We start from the raw sequence: 26,194 nt of genomic DNA on the forward strand, positions 1-26,194 counted from the left end.
GATCTCCAATCAATGTCATCAGGAAACTTGCTGGTAAACCCAGAGATATCTTCACTTCCTCCCTCTTTTCATTGTGGGAAGTAGTTCCATCATCGTCACACTAGCCCCAGTTAAGATCAGAATTTCACTACATAGAATATCAATTGGTCTGAACCCAAGTAATGCACTCTGTGGTGTAACACGTTGGTATACCAGCCCCATGGTGATAGATATTCAAGCACAGTGTTAATCCAAGCAATGGGCATTCCCAAGTATCGACTGTAACAATGGTGATTAAACCTGCATCTAAAAACAAAGCCAACTAAAATGTAGCTGATCTAAGACATTTTAAAGAATGTTGATTGCCAGCCAGGAAACCTGAACCAACCAAAAGATAATTCTCATCTTTCCAGGGAGTTTGTTTGATGTCCTGGGTAACATTCATCCCTCAACCAACACCACAAAAGTAAAATCATCAAATCATTTGGGACTTTGCTGAGCACAAATTGGCTGCTGCATTGGCCCATGTTACAACAGCACCCATGCTCTAAAAATACTTCAGTGGCTGTGATGCACTGAGACATCCTGAGGACATGAAAGACACTATAGAACAAAGTCTTTTTTTCTCCCCTTCAGTTTAGTGTACATTGCATACAGTTTTCTACTATGCTCACATTCACTTGAAAGCCAGTTGAGACTGCGCACATAATTATTTTACATAGAACCCTTACAACCAGAAATCAGACCTGGATCCCAGAGGTGAAAGGATGATGTGATAACTTGTGTTGCCCTTTCCGTCTCTAAATAGCAGTGTAATATAACAACTCGTTGACTGAGTGTCTATTCATTCTAATGTATAATACCGATCCTACTCACTCGCACACATCCCCACCCCCCCTCACCCAGAGTGTTCATGTTTTAAAGCTACAGTTTCAACAGTCAAAATATTTCTTTTTCCTTGCAAAATTTCCCGACAATAGCAACATGTACCAAAAGTCTCATCTTTTGTTCAAAAGTATTGTAAAACAGAACTTATAGAACAAAACTGATGTTTCTTGTTTCAGAATTATTGAAAAAGGACAGCTTCAGTGGTTCAATGGGTAAGTGCATCACAAGATCTGGTACTGAGCTACACAGACCTTATGATTTTCAGATTAAACCGCTACTAGAATTGGCTGATCGCAGCTGGGTAGCAACCAACAACTTTTATTTATATAGCGCTATCAATGTCATAAAACACCCCATGGCACTTCACAGTAATGTTTTCAAACAAAAGTGGACACTGAGCCACAGAAAGAGATATTATGACACGTAACCAAAAGCTTGGTCAAGGAGCTGGGGTTATAAGGAGCATCTTAAAGGACCAGTAAGAGGTAGCGAGGTTTAGGCAGAGAATTCTAGGGCTTCAGGGCAAGGCAGCAGAAGGCACAGCTGCCATGTTGCAATGATGAAAATCAGATTTACGAGCAAGACCAGAATTGGAGGAGCGCAGAGACCTCAGAAGGTTGCAAGGCTGGAGGGGGTTATAGAAATGGGGAGGAGAAAAACCATGGAGGGATTTGAAGATAAGGATTTAAAAGCAACACATAGCTGGACCAGGAGCCAATGTAGGTCAGTGAGCACAAGGGTGATGCGTGAATGGGACTTGATGCGAGTTAGGATACAGACAAAGATTAGGATGAATTCAAGTTTAGAGATGCTGTAAGGTGAAAGGCTATCCAGGACAGTATTGGAATAGTTGAGTCTAGAGGTAACAAAAGCATGAATAAGGATTTCAGCAGCAGATAAACTGAGGCGGGGCGGAGACTAGCAATGTTATGGAGCTGGAAATAGGCAGCCTTGGCACTGCAATCATCTCACAAACAGCAAGAAAAACAGCCTGTGTCCCTGATTGCTTGCTAATGATCCCTGGGTCACAGAGGATAGGAATCAGAATCAGCTGTAATTTCACCCGCAGTTCCAACCACGCCCACCGCCCCTCCCCCCAAATTAAAACAGCTCATTCACTGTCCAGCCTCACAACTAAAATATTTATGACTTGAACATGGTACCAGAGAACAAATGATACCCTTGGCAGCATTTCTGAGCATGTGAGGAGAGGAGGGAATAAAGACAGAAAAAAAATTAAGTATTTGAATTATGAGTTTTTGAAAGCTCTGTGTGCTGCCTCTAGAAACCTCTACCAAACATGGAATGTCTTGGCAAGTGAGGATTTAGTTGAATGACTATAAACAATTTTGCACTCAGTTTTTTATTCCCATTAACATATCTTTCGTTTTGTTCTGCTAACAAGAGATTGCTTGCAGACCCTTGGAATGTGCCTCTGGCAAATTCAAGACATCACCAAGTGCAGCAAATCAATAAAATCAGAGGAGTTAAACCACCAAATCATCAAATTTCATAATGAGGGGGTGGTTTCAGTATAATCTCCTCTCTAACCATTAGTTTAACAACCCACTTCTCACTGGCTTTGTATCAATGTTTCTTTCTACCCATAGTTCACAAAATGTTAAAGATTAGGAGGGGAAATAACATTGAAAGAGAAGGCAATCGATTTATTGCCAAGCTAATTCTGCAGGCTGGACTTTCCTAATCACACCACTTCAGGGTCAGCATGGGACATCCCCCCCCATCACACCACACCAAGCTGATTTTTTGGGTCATAATGGTTATGTATTCATGGTTGCCTCCCAGAAGGATTCTCATCAGCAAGTAGAAGCCCAACAATGGCTGCCAAAATTTTAGAGGCGGCACTGCAGTGGGACTGCCACTGCAGCACCAGAAGAAAGCCAAAGAAAATTTAGAAAGGGGGCAATGGGACGGAAGGAAATCCCCCACTTCAGCTGAAGTTGAGGTCTTCAGTCTGTAAGTTATGGAAGCAGATTGGTGAGAGTGGGAGCCTCTGCAGGTCACATATAATTCCACCAGTACTCAGGGCCAATCACCAAACTTCACTTGGTGGTCCCTGTGAGCAGTATAAACAGGGGCACCTGGAACCCAGGCCCAGCCCGGTCATTGTTTACATGAGGTAGGCAGAGAAGGAGCATCCAGTGGTGGGGTGGAGGGAGGAAGACAGAGGTCAGGTCAGTGAGATAGCAGTTGGCCTCAATGCCAATTTTGTCCATTTTCTGCTGCACCCTGTACAATTTCAATGTATTTTCCCTGCTGTTCTAACTGCATGGTCTCATCTCTAATACAGTTCATTTGTCTATGCTCTCTCCAAGTCTTCTTCTTCATAATTTTAGTGCTTTCACTGTGTTACTTACCCTCTACTCCCTTGACTTTCAGTTTGTAATCCTCTCAATTAGCCCAAGGAGTCAACAACAAAAGCAATAGAAAACTAGAAAGAATCTCAAAGTACATAATATAACTCATAACAGTAGCTAAGGTTACACAAAACGATTGATAAAACATAATTAGCAAGGAAAACACACAATCTGGAGTGAAAGCATTAGTGCCCCATGAGTGGAAGGCCAACAATTAAATCTGCAGGTATTTTGTTGTTATGGTACTGAACAGGGTATGGTACAGAAGTCTGGAGTTGTATTCTCCAAGTTGTGAAATTGGTCAATAAATCTAGTAATTTGAGAGTTGGCACAAAGAAAAATGACAATGTAAGCATCCAGATTGTCATAAAATCCCAACTGATTTCACTAATGTCTTCAAGGGACAGGAAACTGCTACCCTACCTGATTTGGCCTATGTAAGATTTCAGCCTCACATAGGATAGCTGCCTCTTTATGCCCTCAAGACAGTCAAGGATGGGCAATAAATACTGCCCTGTCAGTGACACCAATGCCCCAAGAAAAAGAAAGCTACATGCTGCTGGCAGTTAAGTATCTTTGGTACTGCAATGTTAGTGCTCCTTTCAACATCATAACATGAGCTGGAAACATACAGAACTGATTGTCTCCTTGGGCTAGTCATTTTCCTGCACCTGAGACTGGGCTAAGCACAGAGAGGAAATTCAGGCAGAGTGAATTACACGCTGATGAGAAAGCCCACCTGAATTTCCTACCATTATCTTAAAATGGTGCATCAAATCTGCACTGGTGATTCATTCCATGAGCTACCTAACATAATCCTATTCTCCAGCTGGCTACCCTCCTCCCCACCCTTTAATATTCCTCCTTTTCAAGCAATTTTATTTTATTTTTTATTTTTATTTAGAGATACAGCACTGAAACAGACCCTTCGGCCCACTGAGTCTGTGCCGACCATCAACCACCCATTTATACTAATCCTACACTAATCCCATATTCCTACCACATCCCCACCTCTATTCTCCTACCACCTACCTATATTAGGGGCAATTTATAATGGCCAATTTACCTATCAACCTGCAAGTCTTTTGGTGGTGGGAGGAAACTGGAGTACCCGGTGAAAACCCACACATACACAGGGAGAACTTGCAAACTCCACACAGGCAGTACCCAGAATTGAACCCGGGTCGCTGGAGCTGTGAGGCTGCGGTGCTAACCACTGCGCCACAATTATTTGATGATACCCTTTCAAAACTAAAATGATTGGACGCTTCTTCAAAAATGTTATCTGGCAGAGAATTCCATATTTCAGGCAAACCCCGCACCTGCCAAGACTGAGGCACACATGGTTTCACCACATGAACATTAAAACTTAAAATTGCAAGCCCCCTGCTGGAAGGATATTTGCATTGTACCAGACAGTGTTGAAACAAAGGAACCAGTCCCTGCCCCAATACACAGAAGAGACCTGGTCAAACCAGTTAGTCATGTGACCACCTGCTGGCCAACCAGGGGAGTTTTAAACTGGAAAAACAGAATTTGAACTTAGAACTCTGTGTGCTTCTGGAACTGAAGCAAAAATTATCTCCTCTCCTGACTGCCCTCATCTCACTCTCACCAGCTTCGGAAACCACTGGACACGTAAACTCAAAGAGAGAAAAGTCTCCTAAGTGAAGAAGGTTTAAGAATTCTGGGTCCCAATGAAAAGCAAGACCACATCTTCAATCAAGGACTGCAGCGAGCTCGAAGCACAGTAACAAGATATTGCCTCAAACTGTTCCACTTTATCTTTTCTGTCCCTATATGCATGTTGTATATCCATAGACGTGAACCATACTAGAGTTTAAGTAAGTTTAATAAATTTCACTTTTCTTCTTTAAACCAAAGAAAGCCTGTTTATGCTAATTTCTTTGTCTTATAATTGGAAAGCTGTGAACAAGAATTCACAAAGGGGGAGCTCAAAACTGTGTGTTTAAAATTAAACCTTGTTGCAATAAGACCAGGTGAAGATAGTAACAGACCTCTCGACACCTTTCTTGCCTAAGAACATTTTGCTTAGCTCCCCCCCCTTTAATTTTTTTCATAATCATTACAATGTCATGAACATATGTAAACATGGTTTGATTTACAGATTATAACCACTGCAAGTTAAAAAAAAATAGCCTGACCTCTCAAAAAGCCCTGTTGGAATAAATTGCGAAGGGTATGGTAATCTCAAGGTTCCACGCATGCCTCCAATCACTGGAAGACACACCTTTTTAGGTAAACATTTGGTACACTGAAGAATCAGTGCGCATAGCCTCCCCCAAAGGACATGTCAAGAAGTCACAAATATGCAGCTTTTGATTTTCCAAATAATGGATAGAAAACTGTGGGCTGCACAAGCACAATTTCTCAATGTGCACTTGAGTGGGTGCGGCTCCACACCAGGATTGTGCAATTGAAAAACAACATTTTTCTCAAGCTCTCATTATAGTTGGTAAGAAAAGAAAAGGCAAGTGGAAAAGCCAAAAATGAAAGCTACAGGTACATTGTAGAGCAGTTTGTTGAAAAGGGGAGGATTTGAATTTATAGGAAAGCTATACATCAGTACAAGAGAAATGTTCCACAGTTTTGTTGCACAATACTTAATTCTATTGACTGCTAGCACTGGAAAATCAGTCTGGAGAGCATTTTAGCTCTAGTCCCACATTGAAAGAACAAAGTGGGCCAGCAATTAAAATGGAGCGGCTCCATTTCTAGCTCAATCCCAGCAATTTTAAGACCAGTGGCTTTAGCTGCAGATGAGGTGTCACATTTAAGGTTGCCAACTGTGGCTAGATGTATCGCTGGAGGTTTTATCGAATGAGCTCCCACCTCTAATCACCCCAAGCGGTCAAAGAGTCTTTTCCACACCCCTTACTCCAATAATATTAAGAAAAAAAATCATTAAAAGATACAACTATTTTTAATACCCCAATGACCTTTCTTCCAGGTTGCTCGCAGCAGCTTCCTGGAGATTAATCTTTAATTCCTGGAGACTCCAGGACAATCCCGAGAGTTGGGAATCCTACCCTCAGCTGACTCAGGCAGCAGCCTCTGGTACAAATGCTAATCAGTGTCCAACAATGTCAATGGGGTGAAGCAGGTCAGCAGCCAATGGAAAGGACAAGGAGGCTCCCCAGATAAGTGAAAGACCTTAATACAAGAGCAAAATACCACAGATGCTGGAAATCTGAAATAAAGACAGAAAATGCTGGAAATACTCAGCAGATCTGGCAGCATCTGTTGGGAGAGAAACAGAATTAACATTTCAGGTCCATGCCCCAGTTCTGAAGAAGGGCCAAGTTAGAAATGTAATAGGTTTTGAGCAAGGGGAGTGTGGGAAAAAGAACAAAAGGGAAGGTTTGTGATAGGGTGGGAGACAGGAGAAATTAAACGACAGAAGAGTTAGTCATGCAGGGCCAAAGGCAGTGTTAATTGGGCACGCAAAGAAACAAAAGATGTGCCTCAAGCAGGTGTGCTTCTGTCCAAAAGCAAAAACAAGAGGAAAACTGAAATATACAAAGAAAAGGCAACAAAATGGGAGCAGAGATTATGGTCTGAACTCACTGTTGAGTCCAGAAGGCTGTAGAGTGCCTCATTGAAAGATGACGTGCTGTTTCTCGAGCTTATGTTGAGCTTCATTGGAACACTGCAGGAGGCCTATTACCATTCCCTTTAGCACTGCATGACTAGCTCTTCTGTCATTTACTCTCTCCTGTTTTATACCCAAAGTCCTTCTCTTTTGTTCTTCTTCCCACCCTCCTCTTGCTCAAAACCTATTACATCTCTGACTTGTCCCAGTTCTGATGAAAGAGCACAGACTTGAAACATTAACTCTGTTTCTCTTTCCACAGATGCTGCCAGCAGATGTGTATTTCCAGCATTTTCTGTTTTTAAATAAGCGAAAGACCTTCCTGTTTTTTGGGACCAGGAGGAGGAGTGCTCCCATGGCCCTCACGAGCAAGGTCAGTCTGTCCCTGCCAGGTCTCACTCGCACTTCCTTGCCACACGACTGAAAATCCCTTCCATGCTTTTTATCTCAAATCCCATGGGCAGCCAATGGCTGCTCAACCTTTCGCTGCCAGTGACCACTCTGCACCTTTCTCCCACTCTGGAATTTAGATGAGGCCCAAACGGTCAAAATCACTGTGGCATCTTGTAGGAAATTAACCCTACCAAAAACCTGCTCCAATTATGATCCACTTCAATCCTGGTTTCTACGAACTTTTTGTGGGAGAAAAACATTGTATAGATGTGACAAAAAATAGTGTGCATATATCGAAATAGCAATGCAACACAAGTGCAGATACACAATTTCAAACAAACTGGACTGTAGCTGTACTGAAGCCAAATGCTTAGGAAACAAGTCAGAAACCTGGTTTGTGACCTAGTTGTGATGAAAGCAATTGTGGTTATTCTGCACATCAGGGACTGGATTTCTGGAACTGATCTGTTAATCAAAGTTTGGTATAATTACCATGCAAGCAAAAAAAGCTTAAAAGATAATATCTTGTCACAAAAAGTATTGCAATCATGCATTGATTAACACCAGAGGTAGTTGAGAAATTGCAGAGTCTAGCGCAAAAATATCTTGCTTTATCATTTGCGTTTTGAGTTGGGTGGCTGTGTGTTGGATCTGCAGCCAGCATAATGATTTGGAGGGAGGTGTTCCAACCCCAGTGTAAGCAATTTTCTGCTTTTGTGAAAGTTGCTTTTGTACAAATTATGTTTCATGGCTTGAAGCAGACTGGAAAAAAAAAGTGTCTGACCTTCATGACGCCAATTTGGTAAAAATGACACCATGCTCTTCTGGCTTTTCTCTTCTCCAAGCGAAAAGAAAGGTTTTGCCAAAATAATTCTCCTGAAGGCGTTTGGAGTTTCTCTTAATTCATGAACATTAGATATTACATAAAGCAAAGGGCAGTTCCCAGAGCTGTGAAGGGAACTGGAAAGGGGAGAGGAGGGACATCTGTGTTGTCAAGAAATGGACCAAATCTCCATCCATCAATGATTACGGATCATGAGTAACTATTGAGGTTTGACAACCAGTACAATTCCAAACTATTTTAGATTTACTTTGAGACCTTTGTGTGTTGCAGATGATCAAAGCTTTGAATATGGCCAAATAAGGATTCAAGTTTAAACCTCTTTAACCAAATATGTAAAGATTTAGAAGTCCAAGTGGTCTTTATTGCTTGGGAATTATGAAATCCATATAATCTTTTCAATAAGGAGCACCATTGTGGAAGTAATGTGAAGGAGATGAGCTATACCTCCATCACGTTGAAATGATGGTAGGTGGAATCTGACTAACAGTTTCGAATCAGTCAAGTCACCATTCTTAGGTCTTGGTTGAATATCCAGTAGTGCAAGATGTTTAGTTACCTCTTAGTCGATTATACAATTCTATTATCCTAATTCACATACCTTTGTAGGCTGGAAAGAATTAAAATATCCTTAATAGCAGTTACTGGTGATTAGGATTGGTAATACTGTGATTCGAACGTCAATATTTGGCAACTGGAATCCATCCAACACTACAAAGGTCCCAACTCCACCAACATTTTGAACATCTTTCTTAAGTGAGATGTTACGACCAGGTGAGAAAGGTGTCTAGGGGTCCCTTTCAGCCTTCACCTAGTCTTACCGTAGCAGGGTTTAATTTTAAATACACCATGTTTTCAGCTCCCCCTTGGTGAATCCTTGTTCACCACTTTCCAATTATAAGGCAAAGAAACCAGCAAAAACAGGCTTTCTTAGGTTTAAAGGAGAAAAGTTGAAATTTATTAAACTTAAACTCTAATTCGGTTAATGCCTACGGATACACGAACCGCCCACGCTAGCATGCATACATGATACACACATGCAAATGGAGACAGAAAAAAAAAATAAAGTGGAAAAATTTGAGGCAATCTCTGAAGAGTTTTTGTTACGGTTCTTCAAGCTCATGTAGAGTCCTTGATTGTTGGTAGATCTTGCTTTTCATTGGGGCCCAGTATTCTTCTTCGCCCAGTATTACTTGTTCTCTGTAGGAGACTTTTCTGTCTTAGGGTTCATGTGCCTTCAGTGGATTCAGAGACTGCCTCTGGGAACCTCATCCAATTAAGGACACTGGAAGCATTGCACAGGTGGGAGGATCAATGAGAGTGCCTGAGCACCTGGGCAGCTGGAAGCTTCACTGGGAGATGTGGGTGCTGCGACTGTTGGTGGGGGACCGTGATGGCACCACAAGATCAAGGTGCCCTCTAAAGACTTTTAAATGCTTAAAAATAAACAGTGGCAACAACTGCCCTCCACAGGATGGTCTGTGGCCGCAGCTATGACCCTCTGGCACCCATAGCTCCAGGGGGAAGGGGAATTCAAGGAGACCTCACTGACACCCTCCCAGCCTAAATAGGCGACATGTTGAGATAGAGGATCTGGATCGGCGCAGGCTTGGAGGGCCGAAGGGCCTGTTCCTGTGCTGTAATTTTCTTTGTTCTTTAGGAGGCCACATCCAGGCACCTGCCGGGCTTTGCACTCAGCAAGAGGTCCATCTGCCACCAGTATGATACCGGCAGTGTCACCAATTTGCCTCTAAATGGGCACTTAAATACTGATTAGCTACCTGCCACTATAGGGCAGGTAGCTGATGTCAGTCACAACCCGCCTCCAACAACATCATTCAGAGGTGGGAATGCATAGGGTATAAGACCCGGAATACACATTTCAATATTTTCCCACGCTCCCACAGTCCAAAGCCACCTCCGCATGGTTGATAAACTTTTATCCTTGGTTTTAAGGGACTAGAAAAAAGGAAAGAACTTGGATTTACGTAGTGCCTTCCATGACCACAGGAGTTCCATAAATGCTTGACAGCAAATGAAGTACTTTTGAAGCATAGTCACTGTTGTAATGCAAGAAACACAACAGCCAATTTGCATACAGCAAGGTCCCACACACAATGGGATAATGACCAGATAATCTGTTTTAGTGATTTGTTGGAGGGATAAAGACTAGCCAGGACACCATGAAGAACTCCCCTTCTCTTCTACAAAATAGTACCATAGGATCTTATGTCTACCTTAGAGGATGGGGTTTAGGGTTAAACATCTCATCTGAAAGACAGCACCTCTGCTATATTGATTGTTTTTCACTTTACAACATAGGCAAAATTTTGACTTTCTGACACTGAAGTATTAGAATCGATACATTCGATTTTGGACTGAATTGTAGCCTCTATTCCCACTAAGGTGGCAGCTGTTCAACTGTGAGGAAAGGGGAGACGGTTCACGTGACTAAAGATGTACTATAGCACCTTATAGCAATCTTCATTACATCTTTAAACAAAATGATTTAAGAGTAAAAGCAAAATACTGCGGATGCTGGAAATCTGAAATAAAAACAAGAAATGCTGGAATCACTCAGCAGGTCTGGCAGCATCTGTGGAAAGAGAAGCAGAGTTAACGTTTCGGGTCAGTGACCCTTCTTCGGAACTGACAAATATTAGAAAAGTCACAGATTATAAGCAAGTGAGGTGGGGGTGGGGCAAGAGATAACAAAGGAGAAGGTGTAGATTGGACCAGGCCACATAGCTGACCAAAAGGTCACGGAGCAAAGGCAAACAATATGTTAATGGTGTGTTGAAAGACAAAGCATTAGTACAGATTAGGTGTAAATACACTGAATATTGAACAGCAGCAAGTGCAAACCTGAAAAAAAACAGTGGGTAAGCAAACTGAACAAACTAAGATTAAATGAAATAAATGCAAAAAAAAGATTGTAAAAAATGTAAAAAAGAATGTAAAAACAAGGAAGAAAATATAACTAAAAATGAAAGTAAAATGGGGGGCTGTCATGCTCTGAAATTATTGAACTCAATGTTCAGTCCGGCAGGCTGTAGTGTGCCTAATCGGTAGATGAGATGCTGTTCCTCGAGCTTGCGTTGATGTTCACTGGAACACTGCAGCAATCCCAGGACAGAGATGTGAGCATGAGAGCAGGGGGGAGTGTTGAAATGGCAAGCAACCGGAAGCTCAGGGTCCTGCTTGCGGACTGAGCGGAGATGTTCCGCAAAGCGGTCACCCAGTCTGCGCCTGGTCTCCCCAATGTAGAGGAGACCACACTGTGAGCAGCGAATACAGTATACTACATTGAAAGAAGTACAAGTAAATTGCTGCTTCACCTGAAAGGAGTGTTTGGGGCCTGGGATAGTGAGGAGAGAGGAGGTAAATGGGCAGGTATTACACCTCCTGCGATTGCAGGGGAAGGTGCCCTGGGACAGGGACGAGGTGGTGGGGGTAATGGAGGAGTGGACCAGGGTGTCGCGGAGGGAACGATCCCTTCGGAATGCTGACAGGGGAAGGGAGGGGAAGATGCGACTGGTAGTGGCATCACGCTGGAGGTGGCGAAAATGGCGGAGGATGATCCTTTGGATATGGAGGCTGGTGGGATGAAAAGTGAGGACAAGGGGCACCCTGTCACGGTTCTGGGAGGGAGGGGAAGGGGTGAGGGTAGAGGTGCGGGGAATGGGTCGGACACAGTTGAGGGCCCTGTCAACCACAGTGGGGGGAAATCCTCGGTTGAGGAAAAAGGAGGTCATATCAGAAGCACCGTCATGGAAGGTAGCATCATCAGAGCAGATGCGTCGGAGACGGAGAAACTGGGAGAATGGAATGGAGTCCTTACAGGAGGTAGGGTGTGAAGAAGTGTAGTTGAGGTAGCTGTGGGAGTCGGCGGGCTTATAATGGATGTTGGTAGACAACCTATCCCCAGAGATGGAGACAGAGAAGTCGAGGAAGGGAAGGGAAGTGTCAGAGATGGACCATGTAAAGGTGAGAGAAGGGTGGAAATTGGAAGCAAAGTTGATAAAGTTTTCTAGTTCGGGGCGGGAGCAGGAAACGGCACCGATACAGTCATCAATGTACCGGAAAAAGAGTTGGGGAAGGGGGCCTGAGTAGGACTGGAACAAAGAATGCTCGACATATCCCACAAAAAGACAAGCATAACTAGGACCCATGTGGGTACCCATAGCGACACCTTTTACTTGAAGGAAGTGCGTGGAGTTGAAGGAGAAGTTGTTCAATGTGAGAACAAGTTCAGCCAGGCGGAGGAGGGTGGTGGTGGATGGAGACTGGTTGATTTAAGAGTGGTGGTGGTGGATGGGGACTGGTTGATTTAAGAGTATGTTGTACAAACAGAAGGAAGAGAAGGTAGAACACAAGACTTCGGAGACACTGCGGGGACATCAGAAACATTCTCTGCATTTAACTTGTGTTGACCTTACCGGGACCTACTTATGCCGTTTCGAGCGCTCTACTGTCACCTAGCTTGCATGGCCACTTCCATCTCTGGGGACGCTGCTGGTCCTCTGGGGAGCTGCCTGCTCTCTTCGGCAAGGCAGTGGCAGCCCCCAACATAACTGCTGCCTGCCTTTGCCACTGACATCAGGCAAACAGCTCCCACCTCCTGGAGGAGCTTAGCACCTTTAATTGGGCACCAAGCTATCTTCCTGCCCAATTAGGGCATTTACATTAAAAAATAGTTGCGAGAGAGTGACACGACTCAGGTGCGGCATCAGGACCCGGATTTCATCCGTTAACTCTGCTTCTCTTTCCACAGATGCTGCCAGACCTGCTGAGTGGTTCCAGCATTTCTTGTTTTTATCTCAGATTTCCAGCATCCGCAGTATTTTGCTTTTATTTCATCTGGGTGTCGGGTTCCCGACCCGGCTTCGAAAATCCGGCCCATGGAGCTTTTTTGTTTCCACGTAAAGGGTTATCAGTTCATGGAAGTCTTATAGTGGTGGAAGCAGAATCCATAATAGCTTTTCATTGGCAAAGTGAATAAATGTTTGAAAAAATATATATAGTATAGGGACCTGGGATTAAGGGAACAGCTCTTACAGGTAGTCAGCACAGGAATGATGGGCTGAGTGGTTTCCGTCTGTACTGTAAAATTTCGTGAGCATAGTGTAAAGAAGTAGTTACATATTTATAGACAGTGCTGCACTTAAGTTGATGTTGTAAGACACGTATGGGACAAATCCAACAATGTAGGTATGTTGTGTAAGCTTTGACTGAGATTACAAACGAATATTCAAAACCAACATTGCAAACAGGGAAGTAAAACTTTACATTTTAACTTGCGTAAGGTCAAACCGGTTGAGGCGACAATTTGAACAGGATGTTGGGTTTGTCACATGATGGTGAATGTATCATAAAATGATTATGCCAGTCTTGCACAAATGATTGCTTGTGGCCAAGGTGCAGAAGTTTTCTTAAGACCATAAAATTGGAAGATTAGCAAACTTTCAGCTAAATTTTATTATGCATCATCAAAAGCAAAATTTGTACTGGGCACTTAAAATTAAGACTTGCAGCAGCCCCAGCCAAAAACATTGCTTTCTTCAGCAAGAACCAACAACACTTAGAGTCGGATAGTTCAACGGTGTTTACATGCAGTAGTTATTTTGCCGTCATTATACTTATCCAGGGAAGCTTCTGCATGAATAAAGATTCTAACCAAACAAACAAATTTGTTTGGTCTTAAATTACCCAGATCTAGGGTATGCAGGGATATCTTGCTGTAATTATACAGGGCCTTGGTGAGGCCACACCTGGAATATTGTGTGCAGTTTTGGTCTCCTTATCTGAGGAAGGATGTTCTTGCTATAGAGGGAGTGCAGCGAAGGTTTACCAGACTGACTCCTGGGATGGCGGGACTGACTTATGAGGAGAGGTTGAGTCGGTTAGGATTATATTCGCTGGAATTCAGAATCGTGAGGGGGGATCTCAGAAACCTATAAAATTCTAACAGGACTTGACAGGCTAGATGCAAGAAGGATGTTCTCTATGGTGGGGGGAGTCCAGAACCAGGGGTTATAGTCTAAGGATATGGGGTAATCCTTTCAGGACTGAGATAAAGGGGAAATTTCTTCACCCAGAGAGTGGTGACCCTGTGGAATTCGCTACCACAGAAAGCAGCTGAGGCCAAAACATTGTATGTTTCAAGAAGGAGTTAGATATAGCTCTTGGTTTAAAAGGGATCAAAGGATATGGGGCGAAAGCGGGAACAGGTTACTGAGTTGGATCATTAGCCATGATCATAATGAATGGCGGATCAGGCTCGAAGGGCCGAATGACCTACTCCTGCTCCTATTTTCTATTTTTCTATGTTTCTTCAGAAACAGCAGGAATCTCACCTCTAATATATTACACCATTCATCATACACCCAAGCACCAGGGAAACCACACTGGTACAAATATCCCTTAAAGGAACACAGTCATGAAAAATTGCTTGATTGCTTGTAGTAAACATTTTTCTGGAGAAGGGAGAAAAGCCTAAACAAGCACAATGGTGTCAAGCGACATTTTGTTTGGTTTGAGATCACAGTAAGTTACCCATCCTCGATCTCTCTCTGGCCATCAACCATGCCATCCTCCTTTACCACCTGTCTTCCATGATTGACCTCCATGGCACTGTCCTTCTATAGCTTCAGTCCTAATGTAACTAGCACAAACCCCTCCCCTGCCCATACAGTTGCCTCCGGTGTGCCACAAGGATCCATCGTTGCATTTTCATTCTCTTCCTCATCAGCCCATGAGTACACAATCTGAGCCAAGCTTTAAACTCCACAGTCAATCACTAAGATAGCCTACTTCAACATCTGGAACATTGCCCACCTCCATTCCTACCTGACCCTCTCTTACTGGCCTCCGAAATTCCATCTCACACAAATCCAGCCCATCCAGCAATGTGTCACCTGCATCCAATCCTGCTCACCTATCATCCTGATCCTTGCTGACCCCAATTGGCTCTCACCCTTCACTGCATTAGTTTCAAAATCTTTGTCCATATCTTCAAATTGCTCCATGAGCACTCACTGTGATACTGGAGCTTGCTTGATCACTTTTGGAGGTAGGAGAGAAATTTCCCAGAGTTTTCCAGAGAGGTTATGAAGATGATTGCTTGTAAATTACACCATGCCAGAACTGGACAGGAGGAATTCCTCTGTCTTTTAAGTATGTTCAAGTCACCTCACTCCTCTCTATCTTTGTAACCTCCCTGTTCATACCCTCTTCGCTTCCAACTCTGGTCTGCTTCACGTTCTTCACTTCCTCAATTCTACCAGTGGTGGTCAAGTCTTCAGCCATCTTGTCCCAAACTGTGGGAAGCCCTGTCCAAATTCATCCACCTTGCTATATCTCCCCTCCATCAAAAACCACCTTAAAACATATCTCTTAGCAGTGCCTTCTGCCACCTTCCTTCCTACACCTGCTCCACTCCAACTCCTAATGTGAAGCACCTGGGAATATTTTGCTAAGCTAGTTGTTGCATAAGTGATAAGCTGAAGCAATTTGTATGATGTCATACTTTTGCTAGTTAATGAGAAAAGACTTTCCAAGTATCTTGTCATGAATATTTAAAAATAAGTGGTGCAATGCTCTTAACATGCCAAGTGTTCACTGTCAGTGGATTGTCAAGTTTTCAAAGGCTCAGTTGTTATAGGAGATTCCACTGAAAAATTAGTTGAAAGTTCACTCTCGTTAGAGTTCACTTTAGCAGCCATTATATAAGCTGCAGCATGAACTTTTATGTCCAGCTGTTACCCCTTTTGCATTCATTTTAAACTTAGTTAGCAGTGGCACCACTCTCACCTGACTGAGACTTGAGCACAAAACCTAGGCTAATGCTCCAGAGGGAGTACTGCATTATTGAACTTGCCGCCTTTCAGATGAGACATTAAACCGTGAACCTATTTTCCCTCAGGTATGCATAAAAAAATCCCACAGCACTATTTCTAAGAACAGTGGAAGTCTCCCCACTGTCCTGGTCAATATTTAACCCTCAACCAACATCATTAAATCAGATTATCTGATTATTATCTCATTGCTGTTTGTGGGGCCTTGCTGTGCACAAATTGTTTACTATATTGTAACAGTGATTACAATTCAAAAGGTACCTCATTGGCTGTGAAAAGCAGTATATAAATGCAGTCTCTATTTCTTTGCTTTAAAAATCTTGTTAATCTTGCTATATTTCTAGTGATCCAAGCTGATGTTGCCTTTGGTTTCATTTCAGTGAAATACTGTTTACCAGATTGCAATAATCCCTTCAATAAGATTTGCAGCAACACCTTTCTTTTTGCTTATGCAAGTCAGGTCCCAAGGTTATCGTTAGGTGAGCTTGTCAATAAATAAAGCACAACTCACGTGGACCTCATTTACACAAATTTGACAACAGATTTGTTGTTAGCTAACTTTCTTAATAGCTTAATTACTGGTCTTGCAGTTCTTTGGCAGAGGGCTGTTTTGTGCTATTCAGTCTTCAAGATGGTAAAATTGTTGACATTGAGACTTGCCAACAGAAAACGACTTTATGTTTTGATGTTGTTGATGGTGTAAGTGAGCAACCAAGGAGCTGAAATTGATTCTTTTCCAATTTTAACAAGAAAAAACATTCATGAATGAAATGCTGAAACCATTGCATCTTTTAAAGGAGAAGGTGAACAAATAATTGGGGAGCATACAGAGCTATGGGGACAGAGTAAGGTAGGGTCAGGCTAGATTCAGTCTGTACTACTCAAGTAAAGAGCCAACATAGACACGACAGGCCAAATGGCCTCTTTCTGTGGTAGGTTAAAAATAACTGAATAGTAATCATTCAGGTTTAGAACTGCTCTGACATTTTCAATAGGAAAATGAATTAACAGCAAAATACGAGTTTAAACAAGATAGTGATTTTTGTCAGTGAAGATCACTTATTAAGATGAACTCATGCAACATTCCACAGCTGCACAGTCAAAGAATATTTTAATTAATCTCAGACTTGTTATTGGTAAGTTCGCCAAAAGGAGAACGGTTTAATTTGATCACCAGAAAGACAGGTCATTGACCCAAAACCACCTACCTCACAGACTTGAAATTCCAGAGTGTTATTTTTAGTGAACTGGTTAATGTGACTTTGTAAACTCCTACATGTGCTATCATAGAATTATAGAACCTTACAGCACAATGAGGCCATTCGGCCATCGTGTCTATGCCAGTGCCAGCTCTTTGCAAGAGCAATCCAATTGGTCCCACTCCCCTGCTCTTTCCCCAGTGCCCTGCAAATATATCTTTTTCCAAGTAGGTTAAGTTACTATTGAATCTGCTTCCACCACCCCTTCAAGCATTGTATTCCAGACCAAAACCCCCACGTCATATGCCAATTATCTTAAATTTGTAGTCATCAACCCTCCTGCCCGTGGAAACAGTTTCTCCCCATCTATTCCATCAAAACCCTTCCTAAATTTGAACACCTCAATGAAATCTCCCATTAACCTTCTCTGTTCTAAGGAAAACAATCCCAACTTCTCTAGTCTCTCCACATAATTGAAGTCCCTCATCCATGGTATCATTCTAGTAAATTTCCTCTGCATCCTCTCCAAGGCCTGGAGATTCTCCACTTAGTGTGGTGCCCAGAATTGGGCAGAATACTCCAGCCTGGGCCTAACCAATGATTTTAAATTTATATATTTTAATGCAGTTTTAAATGCACCTTTAAATTTTAGAAAATCTGTTTTGAACTGTTCTCAGAGAAAACAGAAACCAAACAAAAGCTGAAGCATTATGTTTCCCCTTCAAATACATCTTACACCAGCTCTAACTGTGCCAGAAACACTCAGTGAAACCCAAGCTCAATCTCTACTGCTGCGCCTTTATCAGCCATGTGTGAATGAATAATTTTCTAAGCATCAGGAATAAATACATACGTTACTAAAAGAATTACGTTTTCACTGATTACTTTGAGCTCACACCATTATGTCATCCCCTCCCCCCCCCCCCCCCCACAACAGACATAGTACCTGTGAAATAATCACTTTATATAAAGAATATTTGAACAGGCTTATCAAGTACTTGTTAACTTGCATTTAGCAGTGACTAAATTTGGCACATGCCAAAAGGTTAAAGTTAGATTTTTTTTTTTTAAAAGGTGGTTTCAAGAATACTTGGTGGTTTCGATCCACTCAGAAGTAAGTGTATTGGATTACCAAATCCCTGTAACTGTGCTATGGGACTGACAGACACACAACACAACTGGAGCTGGATTTTTAGGCTCCGATGGGTGTGAGCACAGAGGCAGGCAGGCAAGGTATTTCACACTGCCAACTGGCATGCCATTTTGCCAGCATCATCCCATCCTGGGCCATTCTCCCAAAGGTGGGATCGGGGGGGGGGGGGCAAGGGGGAGGGCCACCAACCCACAAACAGCGAGTAGCCAATTAAGGTTCTTTAAAGGCCTATTGTCAGAGACCCCTGGAGGCATCGGGGACTAGGCCAGCTAACTGGAGGCAGCCTTCCTGCAGCAGACTAGGGGGCCAGTACTTCAGACAGGCTTTGAAGCCCTCCCCCCCCCACCCCACCCCGGCCTGGCTTCTGCTGTAGCCATAGTCTCCCTTGTGGAGGGGTTTCCCCTCCACAGTGTTGGCCTGGCTGTGAATGGCATTTTTTATTTTAAAGTTTAAAGAGAGTTTGCGAAGTTGGGGTTTCATTAAAAAGCAGGGCCTTTGCCATAATGATCTTCTAGGACATTGAACACCAGTTTCGGAGAAGCAGATTAGCCACATTAGTATGCAGCTCGACAGATCATGTAGAAAGGAGGTATCAGAACTGAGTTCTGTAACAAGCAAAAGCTCCACAGATAGAATGGGCTTCACATGAACCAAATTGATAGCAATGTCCAGGCAAAGAGGGTAAATAAAGCAATGGGGGTGGTGGGGAGAATTTTAAGTTTATAAATCTAAGAACAAATGGGTTGGAGTTAATTTCCTCTAAAGCTCCCACCACCCTAGCCCTGAACTCTTATCTATCTCCAATTTCTCAATCTCTGCTCATGCCCTCTCCAAGCTTAACTTGTCCATGAGACCCACCTCCCGCTCAGTCGACCCTATTCCCAATAAACTGCTGACCACCCAACTTCCCCTCCTGGTCCCCAGGTTCACTAACATTGTTAACAATTCTCTCTCTTCAGGCGTTATTCCTCTCTCCATTAAATCTGCCGTCATCGTCCCATCCTCAAAAAAACCCTTGACCCCAATATCCTTGTAAACTATCACTCCATCTTCAACCTCTCTTTCGTCACTGAAGATCTTGAATGTGTTGTAGCCTCCCAACTCCCTGCCATCTTTCCCAGAACGCCCATGTTTGAATCCCTCCAATCAGATTTCCCCCCACAGTACCAAAACAGCTCTTATCAAAGTCACAAATGACATCCTATGTGACTGTGACAAAGGTAAACTTTCCATCCTTGTCCTTTTCAACTGGTCTGCAGTCTATGACAAGGTTGACCACACCATCCTCCTCCAAAACCTCTCTGCTGTCGTCCAGCTGGGTGGGGCTGCTCTCACCTGGTTCCACTCTTATCTATCTAATCATAGTCGGACTATCACTTGCAATTGCTTCTCTTCCCAGACCGTTACATCTAGTGACCCCCAAGCATCTATCCCTGACCCCACCCCCTATTTCTCATCTACATCCTCAGTGACATCACCCAAAAGCACAGCGTTAGTTTCCATATGGACACTAACGACACCCAGCTCTCCCTCACAACCTCCTCTCTCGACTCCTCCACTGTTGCCAAATTATCAGACTGCTTAACCAACATCCAGTACTCGATGAGCAGAAATTTCCTCCAATTAAATATGAAGAAGACTGAAGTCATTGTTTTCAGTCCCCATTCCAAACTCCGTTCCTTAACTACCGATTCCATCCCTGTCCCTGGCAACAGTCTGACACTAAACCAGGCTGTTGCAACCTTGGTATTATATTTTATCCTGAGATGAGCTTCCAACCACATATTCATGCCAGCACTAAAATCAACTATTTCCACCTCTGTAACATCGCCCAAATTCACCTGTCTCAGCTCATCTGCTACTGACACCCTCATTCATGCCTTTGTTACCTCTAGACTTGACTATTACAATGCACTCCTGGCTGGTCTCCCACATTCTACTGTCTGTAAACTTGAGGTCATCCAAAAATCTGCTGCCCATGTCTTAACTCGCACCAAGACCCATTCACCTATCACCCCTGTGCTCTCTGACCTACATTGGCTTCCAGTCGAGCAATGTCTTATTTTATTTATTTATTTAGAGATACAGCACTGAAACAGGCCCTTCGGCCCACCGAGTCTGTGCCGACCAACAACCACCCATTTATACTAACCCTGCAACAATCCCATATTCCCTACCACCTACCTACACTAGGGGCAATTTATAATGGCCAATTTACCTATTAACCTGCAAGACTTTGGCTGTGGGAGGAAACCGGAGCACCCGGCGAAAACCCACGCGGTCACAGGGAGAACTTGCAAACTCCGCACAGGCAGTACCCAGAATCGAACCCGGGTCCCTGGAGCTGTGAGGCTGCGGTGCTAACCACTGCGCCATCTTGATTTTAAAATTCTCATTCTTGTCTTCAAATCCCTCCATGGCCACACCTCTCCCTATCTCTGTAATCTCCTCCTGCCCCACAAAACTCCAAGATATCTGTGCTCATATAGTTCTGGCCTCTTGAGCAGCCCCAATTTTAAATCGTTCCACTATTGGTGGCCATGTCTTCAGTGACCTAGGACTCAAGCTGTGGAATTCCCTCCCTACACCTCTCCATCTTACTTTCCTCCTTTAAGACACTCCATAAAACCTATATCGTTGACCAAGCTTTTGATCATCTGACCTAATATCTCCTTTTGTGGCTCAGTGTCATGTTTTGTTTTATGATGCTCCTGTGAAGCATCTTGGGACATTTTATTACATTAAAGGCTCAATATAAATGCAAGTTGTTTTAATTTTGGCAAAGGGTTAAAGCAGTCTAAAATAGTATACATGGACAGGTAAGGGGAAATGTATCTTAGGCAAGAGATTACAGAGTGATCATAAAAAAAGGGGGGAAAAAAGTGTTAGAATACTGAGGAGTATGAATGTGTCAGGCTGTCAATATCTATATCTGAATGTTGAAAAAAATACAAATAAAAAGGTGGAGAACTAACTTTTCTATGGTTCTAACTAGAAACGCGAATTGGAATGGGAGGAATGGGAGGATGAAAGAAGCTTGATAGTCAGGGTGAAATTGAGAGCTAAACATTCCCAGCTATAAGTTTTTCAAGAGAGGTAAAGAAGGGAAAGATTGAGCCAGTGTGGCCTTGCTAAAAACATAATTATCACCATTGGAAGGAGAGTTTCTTTTAAATTGGTGATACTCAGTCTGTCTGGGTGGAGTTAAGAAATAATAAAAATAATTTATATTGAGAGCTCAATACAAATAGTAGGAAAGAAATCCAGATGAGATTTGTAAACAGCTTAGAGAACTCTGCAAACACACTGGGCTGCATTACGGCAGACTTGATCTGTCCTAAGATAGGCTGCAATAAGATAAAAGTTTCTCATCAAAATGAGAGAGGGTTCTTAGAATGCATCCAGGACTGTTACCTTAATTTTATATTTTGCATGTCCATCCAACAAGGAAGGTTGCAGTGCTGGATCAGATTCTGGGTGACAAAACAGAAGAACACTTAGAAAATAATTACCACAAACTAAGTAGGGTCTCATTTAAACAAAGGCAGAAAAAAGCAGAAGATTAAAAAAGGTGCTGGACTAGATAATAGGCAGTTTGACTGTAATGAAGAGAGACCTAATTCAGATTAAATGGATTGGAAAGAAAATGTCAGATCACACATTGGAGCACTAGTGGAGGATGTTTAAGTAGAAAATAAGATAAGGGATGCAGTGGTTTTTGTCAAGGTTCATCCCAAGCAGCTCTGTAACTCAGGAGTCTGTGCTCTACGGGCTGTTCCCAGGGACACACACCGAGACAAACATCAACTACTGCTGGAGGACCATCAATTCGGTGAAAGATGCCCTTTGGTCTGCCCGAAACTTGCTGGTCTTCCAGCGCAAAGAGTTGTCCACGACCGAATGTTGCAGACTGGCACATTCCAAGGTCCAGGACTACATGCTGAGGGACGCACTAAAGCTTGGGGCAGCCGCAGCAAAGGCTCAATGGGGAAAGACCACAGTGTAAGGTCCCCCCACCAAGCTGAACCGAGGGGCTGGATCCATGGGAAACCCCTCGAACTGTATCGGGAAAATTCTGTCTCCTGTAAAATGTAAAAATGTATCTGGCACGACAAATGTGAAATGGAAGGGTTGTGAGGCAACTCATGATTGTTTAGAAGGAAATTGATCACCTTTGCACTGTTTGTATTTTTTGACTTGGTGCTGTTTGAAACTGGTAATGTAATTTTCACAGATTTTTATGAATAAAGTATATTTTGGAAATAAAAAAAAATAAGATAAGGGATAGGTCAAATATATTCCAACTAGGATTCAAGAGGAATACTTCAAAAAGACAGGGACCACCATGGAAAGTCAGATTTTTTAAAAATGAGACTCATGAAGGGAGGGTGGAGGGAAAGAGAAAAAAAAACAAAGATAAATGTAAAAGGCATTGAAGGGAAACAAGAGTGAGATTAGGAAGGCTATATGAGAGCATGAAAGAAGACTGCAAGTCCCCCAAGAAATCTTCCTTCTGCTTACTTGAGTTGTGGCAGTCAACATAAAAGAAAACAACAAAGTCTGTTGAGCAGATAAGTAAAAATATAATCCAACGTGATGGGCTGAATGGCCTCCTTCTGTGTCATAAATAACTATTATAGATGTTCAATACAGATAAAAAGGAAATACCGTGGATGCTGGAAATCTGAAATAAAAACAGAAAATGCTGGAAATGCTCAGCAGATCTGGCAGCATCTGTGGAGAGAGAAACAGAGTTAAGTGTTTCAGGCCGATGCCCTTTCATCAGAACCACAGTTGCTACCAGACCTGCTGAGCATTTCCAGGATTTTATATTAAATACAGACTTTGCTTCATTTTTTACATGGAGAGGAAGGTAGGGCTGCAGGAATACCTCGGAAAGGTATGTGGAAGGCATCATTAGAGATAAATATTCAAAAGGACACCATATTTTAAAAGATTTCTTTTATTGGCAAAACGAAAGAAGGTTCCGATAAAAGATTTCAAAATAACGAAAGATTGTTTCCACTGATCGGTGAATTAGTAACAAAGAGGAAATAGTCTCAAGATCACGAATAGGATAAAAGTAGAAGAGGTTTTATCATACAGAAGAGTTATAAGAACAGCAATATTTTAGTCCAAATGGCTTCTGAAGCAGATACCTTGAAATCATTTAAAAATAAAACTAGATAAATGTGAAATGGAAAAATGTGGAAAAATATGGGGAAATAGTAAATAAAATAGGATTATAAACAGTTCTAGTTGAAGAACTGGCAAAGAGATGTTGGGCTAAATAGCCTACTCCTGCACTGAAATTTTTACAACTCAGATTCTTGTCACACGTACTCTTGTCCATTACATTCCACTATATGAAGGTGCGGAGAAGCACTGTGTCTGGGTAATTTACAAACTGAACAAGAAACAACAGGACTGCGATGACTGTATGGGTCATGTGTACAGTGTCAACAATCAAAATTCAACATTGCAACAATTATTACTTCAATTAAAAAGATCTGACACAGTGCAACTCATGTCACAGACAGCAACTGCCCCCAGGCAGCAATACATAAAACAAATCAACTTATTTCACTGCACACAAACACCACATTTTACTTCCAGATATCCATACTCCAGTGCAAGGACATACAATGGTGCCTGAACTTCTGAAGTTCCCCATCCAGTTCATGTCACATAACCACACACATTCTGCCAGTTACTCAAATTGCTTCCTCCTATATTTTATTTTAATTTGTTGCCCTAAAATACATATCAGCCTTAATAAATTTGTGCTGAATAAATAAGACATGCAACTTGGAGTAGTTAACAGTATTTATACTATTCACATACCAGCCCCCATGATATAAGCAGGTTCATTCACAACGAAATCCTACCAGTTACATATTTGACATATTTATCAAGAAAAGTTAAAAAGATGAAGTGAAAGACAGACTTGTGTGTAATAAATATATATAAAATATATATAGTGCCTTTCCCAATGGCCCAAAGCACTTGAAGCCAATGGAGTAATTCTGAAGCATAGTCACTGCTGTAATGTAGCAAATGTAGCAGCCAGTTTGCATACAGCAAGTTCCCACATACAGCAATGTGATAATGTGATGTTGGCTTAGTGATGAATATTTGTCAACACAGTGGAGATAACTCCCCAACTCTTCTTTGAAATAGTGCCATGAAATCTCTTGCATTGACCTGAGGGGGCAGATGGGGCCTCTGCTCAGCATCTCATCCAAAAGTCGGCACCTCTGACAATACAGCACTCCCTCAGCACTGCAGCCTAGATTTTTGTGAAAAGCATTAATATACAGAGAAGAAAGAACTTGGATTTGCATTGCACCTTATCACGTCATTGGCCCATCTCAAAATGCCTGACAGCCAATTAATTACTTCTGAAGTGCAGTCATTGTTGTTAGGTAGACAAATGCAGCAACTAATTTGCACATAGCACAATCCCACAAGAAACAAATGAATGGCGAGGCAATCTGATTTTCTTTTTTGGTGGTGTTCATTGAGGAATAAACGTCAGCTAGGACTTCTATGAAGAATGCCACAGGATCTTTTATATTTACCTGAACTGGCAAACAGGGCTACAGTTTAATGTCCCACTCCAAAGACAGCACCGCCAAAAATGTAACACTCTCTCAGCACTACACTGATGTGTCAACCTAGATTACATGCTTGAATCTGCAGTGGAACTTGAGCCCACAACCTTCTGACTCAGTATTAGCAGTTGAGCCAACCTAACATGTCATGTAACACTGGACACAGAGACCATGAATGTGAATATACCATGACTAAGTTCTTCAGAGTCAATTCCTGCACTAGTTGAGTCAGCTAATCGTAGTTGGGGGCAGCAGTACTGGCACCATGAAAACAGCTGGGAATCCCTTGCTTAATCACTACCCACTCATCCTGACTGTAAGGCCTTGGTTTTGACTTCAGATAAGGACATGATGAAGCACGACCATACAGTATCCCAAAGCCAAATATACCACCCAGATTTACTGACTAGGCTCACACATAAAGAATGACTATATGGGGGAAGCTAGCAGATGGCTGCTCACCTATGGAACCATGGCCCAACATCAGTCGAGAGAAGAAAAGGGATAAAAAGGAGAACATAGGATGAGAAGTAAAAATGGACATAAACAATCTTAGAGTTCTGAGGTTGCTGCACCTTCTGGCAAACAGTAACTGGATGTGGTTTCACAGCCTGCAATATTTCTGACTCCGCAACACTCACAGGAAGGTTCTGACATTTCAGAGTTCTTATGCGCCAAAGGTAGGACTTGGGAAAGAGGTCAAGGCAGCAAACCAGTGTACTGGCTGATTTTCCTCTTCTGACAGGGATATGGCCAGTCAACAACTTGGTCAGTTAAAAAGCAGATTTATCCCAGTTGCTAATTTGGCAACATGCTACAAATTTCTCCACTACTATGATCTTGATTCCTGTCCTAGCTGGGATAGAAATCCAGGTCAAATTAAATTTCCCCACCAAAAATCTGAAACTCAAATTGGCATCACATCTAGGCGGCAAATCACTGAAGACACTCCAGTGGACAGACAGAACATATTTTGAATTTTCACACTACACAAGGGGGTTTCAACATCCTCAATGTCTGTGCCACCAACAGAAACCGACTCCTGTCGGTTTTAAGGAAAACAGCATCTATTGGCCAGAATTTAGTGCAGCCATTTAAAATGTGAATGCTAGCATGGGGGGACGGAAAATTGCAGCGGAAGTGTCTGCCCGGAAATCTGGCATCTAGACACCGGATCTGGATTTTGTCTGTAGTGGGAAAGCACCAAGACCGAATGGACACCCCGACGCGATGGGAATGCATTTTACATCGTAGAACACTGGATTTAAATACATTAGCAC

The 26,194-nt window shown here is 42.5% G+C and overlaps 1 protein-coding gene across 2 annotated transcripts in view; it reads right to left on the minus strand.

Moving 5' to 3' along the window:
* Window positions 1–26,194, minus strand: part of LOC137383813 (E3 ubiquitin-protein ligase RNF144B-like) — an 84,918-nt gene that overhangs the window by 52,939 nt on the left and 5,785 nt on the right. Inside the window, exon 1 of one of the 2 annotated variants that reach the window (XM_068057077.1) lies at window positions 21,715–21,749. The exons of the other annotated variant lie outside the window; for it this stretch is intronic. The gene's annotated coding sequence lies outside the window, so the exon portion shown is untranslated. Of the gene's footprint in view, window positions 1–21,714; window positions 21,750–26,194 lie in introns of those variants that run through there. 2 annotated transcript variants of the gene reach the window in all.

Source organism: Heterodontus francisci, chromosome 2 (genome assembly GCF_036365525.1).
Source record: "Heterodontus francisci isolate sHetFra1 chromosome 2, sHetFra1.hap1, whole genome shotgun sequence".
Classification (NCBI taxonomy): Eukaryota; Metazoa; Chordata; class Chondrichthyes; order Heterodontiformes; family Heterodontidae; genus Heterodontus; species Heterodontus francisci.